A 9,619-nucleotide genomic window follows, 5' to 3' on the forward strand; every position below is an offset into this window, starting at 1 on the left:
AGATGTTATTGAGCACTAACAGCCTAGATCAGACCAATACAGTCTGTACAAATGGATGCTACACGTCAACCAATACAATGTATGAATCACAAATACATAGTCTTTTATCTCTTCTCCATACAAGGCTTCCTTTCCTAAATAGATGCTCCCCGCAGCATATGTTTGTCTTAAACCTCATTTGAAAGAATGATTACGAGTATTAAATATGAAGCTACTGAGATGTTGGGAAGAAAAAAAAAATACCTTGGTAGTTCTCCAAAAAAGCACAATGCAGTTAACCAGAAAATATGAGTTATTAGCTTATCATAATTACATCCAGTTTCTAAAGTAATGGAGCAGTCCACAGTGAATTTCTTCAGGGAAGTGTAACAAAGAGTGTGAAATGAGCAGATGGATTTAATTTTTGATGAATTTCGACTGCTAAAATGATCTCTGAAGCTATCCTTGGTTTGGCATGTATCGTGTTAGTGGTTCTTAACCCTTCTGATGACTAAACTATGCAGAGGAAATACTTTTTTTTTTCACTAGATGTTCAAATATAAAGGGGTTTTGTAAAATTTGTCATAATTCTGTCAATTTAAAATTGAAAATGTTTTGCTATGCCTCCCTTACCTCCATCTGTCATCTTTTTCAAGTGACGTCATGTCAAATGACAACAACCTATACAATATGTTGTTAAGCTATCTTCAGGTCATAGCAGCTGCTCAGCATTCAAGAAAGCAAAGTGGACAATGGTGGTGAGCAGTCTCTTTTGACCTCAGCGCCTCGGATATCTTCAGTATTAGACCAGAAAGACAGGGTAGACAGCAGTTTCTTCTTACCGCAGCACATCTGGTATTTCCAGTATTAGATCAGAAAGACATGGTGGACAGCAGTATGAGCAGACTTGTTACACTTCGGATATCTCCACCACTAAGTCAGAAAGATATGACGGACAGCAGTGTAAGCAGCCTATTCTTATCTCTGCACATCTGGCATCTCCACAATTAGATCAGAAAGACAAGGTGGACAGTAGTGTGGGTGTCTTTTTCCTATCTTTGCACCCCTTGTGTCTTCAATATTAGATAAAAAATATAGGGGGGGGGGGGGGCAATAATGTGTCCTTGTATCAAAGCACTGCTGGAGTTCTACAGTATTAGATCAGAAAAACTGGATAATCAGTTTGAGCATATTCTTACCACAGGACTCCTGAATTTCCTTTTTTTTTTTTTTTTTTATTAAAGAGACAGGAAGGACAGCAGTGTGAGTGTCTTATCTCAGCACTCCAGTCCTGATATATCTGCATCAGATCAGAAAGCCACAGTGAACAGCAGTGTGGGCAGCATATTCTAACCTCATCACTTAAGGTATCTCCAGCATAGGGTCAGAAAGAAAGGGCATACTGCAGTGTGAACAGTAGTGATGTGCGACCATGCTCAGATAAGGGGTTATCCGAGCACGCTCGAGTCCTGAGTATCTTCGGCGTGCTCGTCAAATATGTTCACATCGCCGCGGCTGCACGTCTCGTTGCTGTTAGGCAATCCCTGCATGTGTTGCAGCTAACAGCCGCAGCAACACTAACATATTTGACGAGCACGCCGAAGATACTCGGTTAGGACTCGAGCGTGCTTGGATAACCCCTTATCTGAGCACGTTTGCGCATTACTAGTGAACAGCCTCTTCTTACTTCAGCACCCCTGGTGTCTCCACTATTAGATACGAAGGACAGGGTGGACTGCAATGTGAGCAACCTCTTCTTAGCTCAGCACCTCTGGTATCTGTAGTATTAGATCAGAAAAATAGGGAGGACAGCAGTTTGAGAAGCCACTTCTTATCTAAGCACTGGTGGTAACTTAAATATTTGATCAGAAAGACAGGGTGGACAGCAATGTGGGCAGCCTCTTCTTACCTCAGCACCCCTGGTATCTTCAGTATTAGATCAGAAAGAGAAGATAGTGTGAGCAGCCTCTTCTTACCTCAGGACCCATAGTGTCTCCAGTAGTAGACATGGCACAGCAGTATCAGCAGCCTTTTCTTAGCACAGCACCCCTGGTATCTCCAGCATTAGATCAGAAAAGACAGGATGTGCTGCAGTGTAAGCAGCCTTTTCTTACCTCAGCACCCATGGTGTCTCCTGTATTAAATAACAAAGACAGGATGGAATGCAGTATGAGTATCTTCTTACTTCAGCACTCCTGGTATCGCCAGTATTATATCTGAATATTCACATGGCACATGTCTTACTACACATGAAAGGGATCTCCGCTTCCAATGGCACATGTACACAGGCACCTGACATATTACTGTTCTAGGACAGGTTTGTCAGTGTAACAAGACAGCAGCCAGTTTGATGTACTGCAGTGAAAGAAAATTAATGAGATTTGCTAATATATTTATATGGACTTTTTTTTCCTCTGGAGAATCCATTTGACACGGATTTAATCAGGACATCTATTCCAATAGTAGGACAATACACACACAAAGCAAAATTTTGAGCAGGATTACATGCAGACATTAGTGACGTCTAATCTTAAGGTGCCCATACACTTTGGGGTGGATTGATATGGCCATAAGAATGCAGCAACTGTTTATTTACTTGCTGAGGATACATGGTGGTAGTACATTGGGAATGGTTTGCTGGCTAGGAACAGGTTAACACAAGAATGGATTCACAGAATTCCTTTTTGATAGGCCTCATTCAGACGTCTGTTTTTCACGTACGTGTTTATTTGTAGTTTTCAGAGATAGAACATGTACTCATTATAGCCTATGGGGCTATTCACATCTGCAAAAAAGAGATTAGTTACTTACCGGTAACGGGATTTCTCGGAGACCATGACAGCACCACGAGAGAGGGAATCCGCCCACCAAGGACAGGAAACCTACAGGCTTAAAAGGGGGGCGGCCCTCCCTCTCGCCTCAGTTTGGATTACAGAGCATTGAGAGGACCGCCCGGTTAGTAGACATAGCAACATAATCATGAAACAAACAGTATATACATTTTCTTACAACACCAATGTGTGAGAATAAAGAATGAAAACAGATAAGAAGTGCTCCCAAAAAGGGGTGAAGGGAGGGAATATAAGGGTGCTGTCATGGTCTCCGAGAAATCCTGTTACCAGTAAGTAACTAATCTCTTTATCGGTCGACCATGACAGCACCACGAGAGAATTGCAGAGATGAAGATTCTAGGGAGGGACCACCGCTTGGAGCACCCTTCTCCCAAATGTGAGGTCAGACGAAGTACCCAGATCTAGTCTATAGTGCTTATAGAAGGTAGATGGAGAAGACCAGGTAGCTGCCTTACATATGTCCTCCATCGAGACGCCAGACCTCTCAGCCCATGAGGTTGCCACCGCCCGGGTAGAGTGAGCTTTCAGGCCACGCGGTGCTTCCTCTCCGCTAGATACATAGGCTAGCGTAATGGCCTCCCTAATCCATCTAGCTATGGTGGATCTAGAGACCTTGAGCCCCTTACTAACCCCCTGATAGGAGAAACAAGGAACTCTCTCTCCTAAAGGGCTGAGTGACAGCAAGGTACCTAACCACACACCTTCTCACATCTAAAGTATGGAAATCTGCTCATCTCTGATTACTAGGGTTCGGGCAAAAAGAGGGTAATATTACTTCCTGAAGTCTATGAAACCGGGAAGCTACCTTAGGCAAGTATGCTGGATCTGCTCTAAGAATTATTCTGTCGTCCAGGACCTGGGTGAAGGGAGGGCCAGAGGACAGAGCCTGAATATCACCAATCCTCCTAGCAGATGTTAGAGCTACAAGAAGCGCTGTTTTGAGGGAAATAGATCTCAGGGATACAGAATCTATCGGCTCAAAGGGTGACCCAGCTAAGGCTTTCAGAACCAGGTTTAGGTCCCATGGAACGAAATTAGTTTTGGTAACCGGCCTGGACCTACCTACCGCTTTTATAAAGCGGGAAATCCAATAGTATTCTGCGAGGACACAGTTATAGAGAGCACCTAGTGCCGACACTTGGACCTTCAAGGTGCTCGTTGCTAACCCCAGCTCGAAGCCCCTTTGTAGGAACTCTAAAATCTTCCCAATTGGCGCTCCCTTATCCACTGAAGATTTAGAAAAAGATAAAAACTTGTTCCAAATTTTAGCATAAATTTTGGTAGTGACAGGCTTTCTACTACGTAATAAAGTAGATACTAGACTCTGGGAAAACCCTTTTAGTTCTAGCAGGGACCTCTCAAATTCCACGCCGTCAAGTGGAGGCCCGGAGCTCGCGGATGGAGCACTGGACCCTGGCTGAGGAGATCCGGAACTTCGGGCAGGACCCAAGGGTCCGAGATGGACATGTTCCTCAAGCATGAGAACCAGGGTCTTTTGGGCCAAAAGGGGGCGATCAAGAGGACCCTTGCCTTGTCCTCTCTGATCTTTCTTAGCACCATAGGCCAGACTGAAGTTCCAAGGGATCTGGAGAGCGTCTAGTGTCAGGGGCCTTTCTCTCGGATCTAGGGAGCAAAAATCCTTTGTCTTCCGGTTTTGCTTTGTGGCGAAGAGATCCACCACCGGAAGACCCCATTTCCGGACTAATAGGGAAAAAATTTCCTGTTTTAGTTCCCATTCGCCTTGCCTTAAAAAATGACGGCTTAAGTAGTGTGCCTTTGAATTTTCTTTCCCTTTGATGTGGAGGGCTGTTAAAGAGAGGAGATGGTGTTCCGAGATCTGAAAGAGATGATCCGCCACTCTCATTAGACCTTCCAGAATAGAGACCAATTTAAGATGGGAGACACATTGAGAGGCTGAGTCTCCAACGATCAAAAAATCATCTAAGTAAGGGATAATTAACACATTATGTTCCCGTACATGAGCCATCACCTCCGCTATCACCTTCGTAAATACTCTAGGGGCTATAGCGAGACCGAATGGCAAGGCCGCAAATTGGAAATGTTTGATTTCATCCCCTATGACTAAGGCTACTCTAAGGTATTTTTGGAAGCTTCTGTGTATAGGTATATGGTAATATGCGTCCTTTAGACACAATACTACCATGCGACAGCCTGAAAACAATAGTTTTATAGTAGACTTAATGGACTCCATTTTAAAGGTGGGAATTAGCAAAAATTTATTCAGGGCCATAAGGTTAATAATACACCTAAAGGATCCGTCAGGTTTAGTGACCAAAAATAACGGTGAGTAGAACCCCAGTCCCTTCTCTGCTATCGGGACCTCCACTAAGACGGCCTTATGGACCAGATTCAGGACCTCCACTTGTAGGGCCATCTGCTCCCGTGTTGAGGAACGGTTTGGGGTCAGGAACGAACCTCCCACGAGGGACTCGCTGAAAGTCGAGTCTCAGGCCGGAACCTACCAAACCAAGGATCCAATTATTAGAAGAGATATTTGTCCAGGCAGATAAGAAGCCCAATAACCTCCCCCCTACCTGGGCCGCGAGTCATTGGCTCGGTTTTCGGGGGCCTTGGCTAGTAGAAGAGGATCCGAAAAGGAGCCCTTTACCTTTCGGTCTACGGTCTTCCCATTTATCCTGACCCTTCTGGTGCTTATTACGTAGAAATCTTCTTTTCTGAAAAGGACGTTTGTACGTGGGGGCAGATAGGCTAGGAAAGCCCCTTTTTGTGTCACTTGCTCTATCCAGTAGTTCATCCAGAACCGACCCAAAAAGATGTTCCCCTTCACAAGGGATAGCGCATAGTCTTGTCCTCGCATGAATGTCCCCCGGCAAACATTTTAGCCACAAGGCTCTCCGGGCCGAGTTAGACATGGCGGCCGACCTTGCTGCTAATCTGACAGAATCTGCCGATGCGTCCGCCAGAAAGGCTGCCACCCCCTGAAGAGATATGTCTGCCAAGATTTCCTTCCTGGGGGTATTGTTTTTAAGATGGGCTTCAAGCTGGTCCAGCCAGATCATTACGGACCTGGCGGTACAAGTAGCTGCCACCGCGGGTTTTAGGGCTCCCGCCGAAGTCTCCCAGGTCCCTCTAAGGAAAGAATCAGCCTTCCTATCCAGGGGGTCTTTAAGAGCTCCCATATCATCAAACAGAAGGGAGGAACTCTTAGAGGCTTTGGAAATGGCCACATCTATCTTTGGGGCTTTTTCCCAGGAGGAAGAGGCAGATTCCTCAAAGGGGTACTTCCTTTTGAAGAATGGAGGTAGAGCGCCCTTCCTTTCCGTTTTTTCCCATTCACTAAAGATTAAGCCCTGAATTTTTTCGTTCAACGGAAAACTCCTTCTCTTCCTTTGACCCAGCCCCCCGAACATAACGTCCTGGACTGACTTCTCCTGCCTGGCCTCTGTAATGCCCATAGTGGACCGAACCATTTTAATCAATCCGTCCACTTCAAGGGGGAAGCAATTTTGTCCCACACCACTATCAGAGGAGGAAGCAGAGGAAAAAGCTGCACCATCTGAATCCGACTCATAGGGAGAGGATAGGGGGTCATCCAAGACTAAGGGGATCTCACAGTCCGAATTCACTTTCTCTTTAACTCTCTTGGGGAGGACCTTGTGAATCTCTGTTTTAACTAAGGTTTTTAAACCAGAAGTTAGAGCAGGACCCTCTTCTGCCAGTGTCTGGTTTATGCATAACTGACATAGCTTTTTAGGGTATCCGTCAGGAAGAAGAGACTTGCATAGCGCACACTGTATATGCCTTGCCTGGGAGGTACATTTCTTCCCCTGTTAAAATTTGGAAGGGGAGAAGGGATACCATATTACTAAGTGAACTTACTCGAGGATCACTTACCCAGGCGGCTCAGGAAGAAAAAACGGCTGGTACCGGATTGGAGGAAGGACCCTTCTCAGCTGGGGAACCTTCCCTAGAGGCTGCAGATTCGTCCGTTCTACCAGAGGTATGGTGACCAGACCTGGACCCCGAGCTCCGTTTTCCTGAGGACCGGCTACCAGAACCACGTGCGTGATGCGTTTTTTTGGGGCCCCCCAGACAGCCGCTGAGCTGGTGAGGATGGCAGCTGCTCAACCTGCTGCTGCTGCTGCAACTGGACACCTTCAGACTCCATAATGAAAGAATGAAGCTTTGGGAAGCTCTAAGCCATGTTACCTGATAGGTTAAATAGGTATTGGCTCCTCCCCTCTAGCAGCACATCAGCACACTTTTTTTATTTTTATTTTTTTTAATTTCGCGCTCTTTTGACACCGGCACATGGTCGCCGAGTCGCAGTGACGTCATCGGGCCGCGACTTACAGAAACCCGGAAGTACGCACCGCCCGAGGACGCATGCCGTCAGCGCTCCCTCTGGTAAGCCGCGCTTTAGCGAGGCACCGCGCTGCGTTCAACCAGGGCAGGGCGGGGGACATAATCACCTTGGCCCTCGCCCCCCCCTCCCCATACTTACGGAGGGTGATGGTGGGCTGTCACCCCCAGTTGGAATGCAGACCCCACCGCACTTTTGGGGCTCAGCCAGGGCCTACACTCCCACGGGAGGCGCACCTGGCTGAGGCAGAAAAGGGGATGCCACCCCAGACAGGGGTGCATCCCCACTGCAAAAGGAACCCCCAGTGCCTCAGGATGCTGTGCCTCTCCCATATAGGGGCGCACGAGCATAGGCCAAACGCTGGATCATAGGCCAGACAGGGACGCAGGATCGACAGCCGTCGCCATCCACGTTTTTCGCCTGCGACTGGCTTCCTCCATCAAGGACAGGAAACCAAACTGAGGCGAGAGGGAGGGCCGCCCCTTTTAAGCCTGTAGGTTTCCTGTCTTTGGTGGGCGGATTCCCTCTCTCGTGGTGCTGTCATGCTCGACCGATAAATATCAGAGACAGATGAAAATTACCCATACAAGTCTATGGCTCCGTGAAAATCATGGACAGCACCAGTGTGAAGTCCGTGCTGTGTTCATGATTAACATTGCAATGGCTAGAAGTTTCATAGTTTATTTCTTCATACATGAAAATCACTGATGGTAAAAAAAACTGACACACCGAAGAAACAAATTCAAAACACTGACATTCGTACCCTTTTTTATGTGCATGAAAAATCACAGATGTCTGAATGAGGATTTAACTGTTGAAGCCAAGTAACTGCACTCAGTAGACCCTTTGTATGGCCATTTACGTGCACCTTCCTACCTACATCTATCTCCGCCCTTTTCTGGCTCTACGAGTCCAGAGATATCAGTCAAAGAAGAGGGGGTGGAGATTGAGGGAGAACAAGGTGCACTGAAATGTTTTGCCACATCAAGGGTGCACCGAGTGCCTGTACTTGGCTTGAACAGTCATTCTGTGCTGATAGACTCATTTTAAGACGGATTTTGGTAAGACCTTACCTGTAAAATCCTTTTCAGCGAGGGAAGGAAGGGAGACACAGTCATTACTAGTGGGTAGGCGGAGCCCACATAGGATAGAACACCTCAGATTAAAAAAGAGTGTTGTCCGGCCCCTCCAGCTTGGGCTCCTCCTACTCCAGCTCTCCAGTCCGTACACAAGCTAAGGAAGAGCAAATATCACCAGCGGAGCAACATAACCCCTTCTGAAGAACTTCAGAGAAAAAACAAGAGACAGGTTATGCATATAACAGAAAAAACCACACAGTCCCAGGTACTACTCACTGGACCTGACCACTGCGATGAGCTGGCAATGCTGGAACAGAGCCTTAGCGCGCCGACCTCAGCCCAGATAATCGCTATCAGAGAAGGGTCACGCTGCATCTGAAAACACAACAACACACTTCTGCCATGGGAGGGAGCTGTGTCTCCCTTCCTTCCCTCGCTGAAAAGGATTTTACAGGTAAGGTCTTACCAAAATCCGTCTTTCAGCAGCAGATGGAAGGAAGGGAGACACAGTCATTACTAGTGGGACGTCCCAAAGCAGTCCAAAAATTAAGGGTGGGAAAAAACCAACAAAGGCAGAATCCCAACAACCTAGAAAAAATGCGCAACTAGCGCTAAATACAAGTTAACGATAACTTAAACTACAGCCGCCTGCAGGACCCTACGTCCTAAGGCTGCATCAGCGGAAGCACTGACGTCCACCTTATAAAACTTTGTAAAAGTGTGGACGGAGCGCCAGGTAGCCGCCCGGCAGAGTTGAGCTGCCGAGGCCCCTTGATGAAAAGCCCACGATGAACCCACAGCTCTCGTGGAGTGAGCTCGAATCTTAATTGGACAAGATTCGCCCTTGAGTCGGTAAGCCTCTAAAATGGCCGACCGAATCCATCGAGCTATAGTGTCCTTGGAAGCTCGTTGACCACGCCGACGACCTGCTGGAATCACAAACAGAGTCCGATTTCCGAAAACCTTGAGTAATAGACAAATAGAACTTCAAAGCCCGCACTAAATCCAATGCGTGCAAGGCCCGTTCCTTCGCATTCCTCGGTTCCGGACAGAGCGAGGGCAACACAATATCCTGGTTAACATGAAATTGTGACACCACCTTCGGTAGAAAGTCGCCCCGTGTGCGAAGCACCACGCGATCCGGGAGAAACTCCAGAAAAGGAGGCGAGCAAGAAAGAGCCGCCAGTTCAGAAACCCTTCTCAAAGAGGTGACTGCCACTAAAAAGGCAACCTTCCAAGAAAGCAAAGAAAGGCTAACAGAGTCCATAGGCTCAAAAGGCCCATGTTGAAGAGCCTCCAAGACCAGATTGAGCCGCCAAGGGGACACAAGCGCCTTCCGCGGCGGAAACTGACGGGTTACCCCG

The sequence above is a fragment of the Phyllobates terribilis genome, unplaced genomic scaffold (assembly GCF_046119375.1).
Source record: "Phyllobates terribilis strain yellow unplaced genomic scaffold, ASM4611937v1 Scaffold_1__5_contigs__length_1240528914, whole genome shotgun sequence".
Classification (NCBI taxonomy): domain Eukaryota; kingdom Metazoa; phylum Chordata; class Amphibia; order Anura; family Dendrobatidae; genus Phyllobates; species Phyllobates terribilis.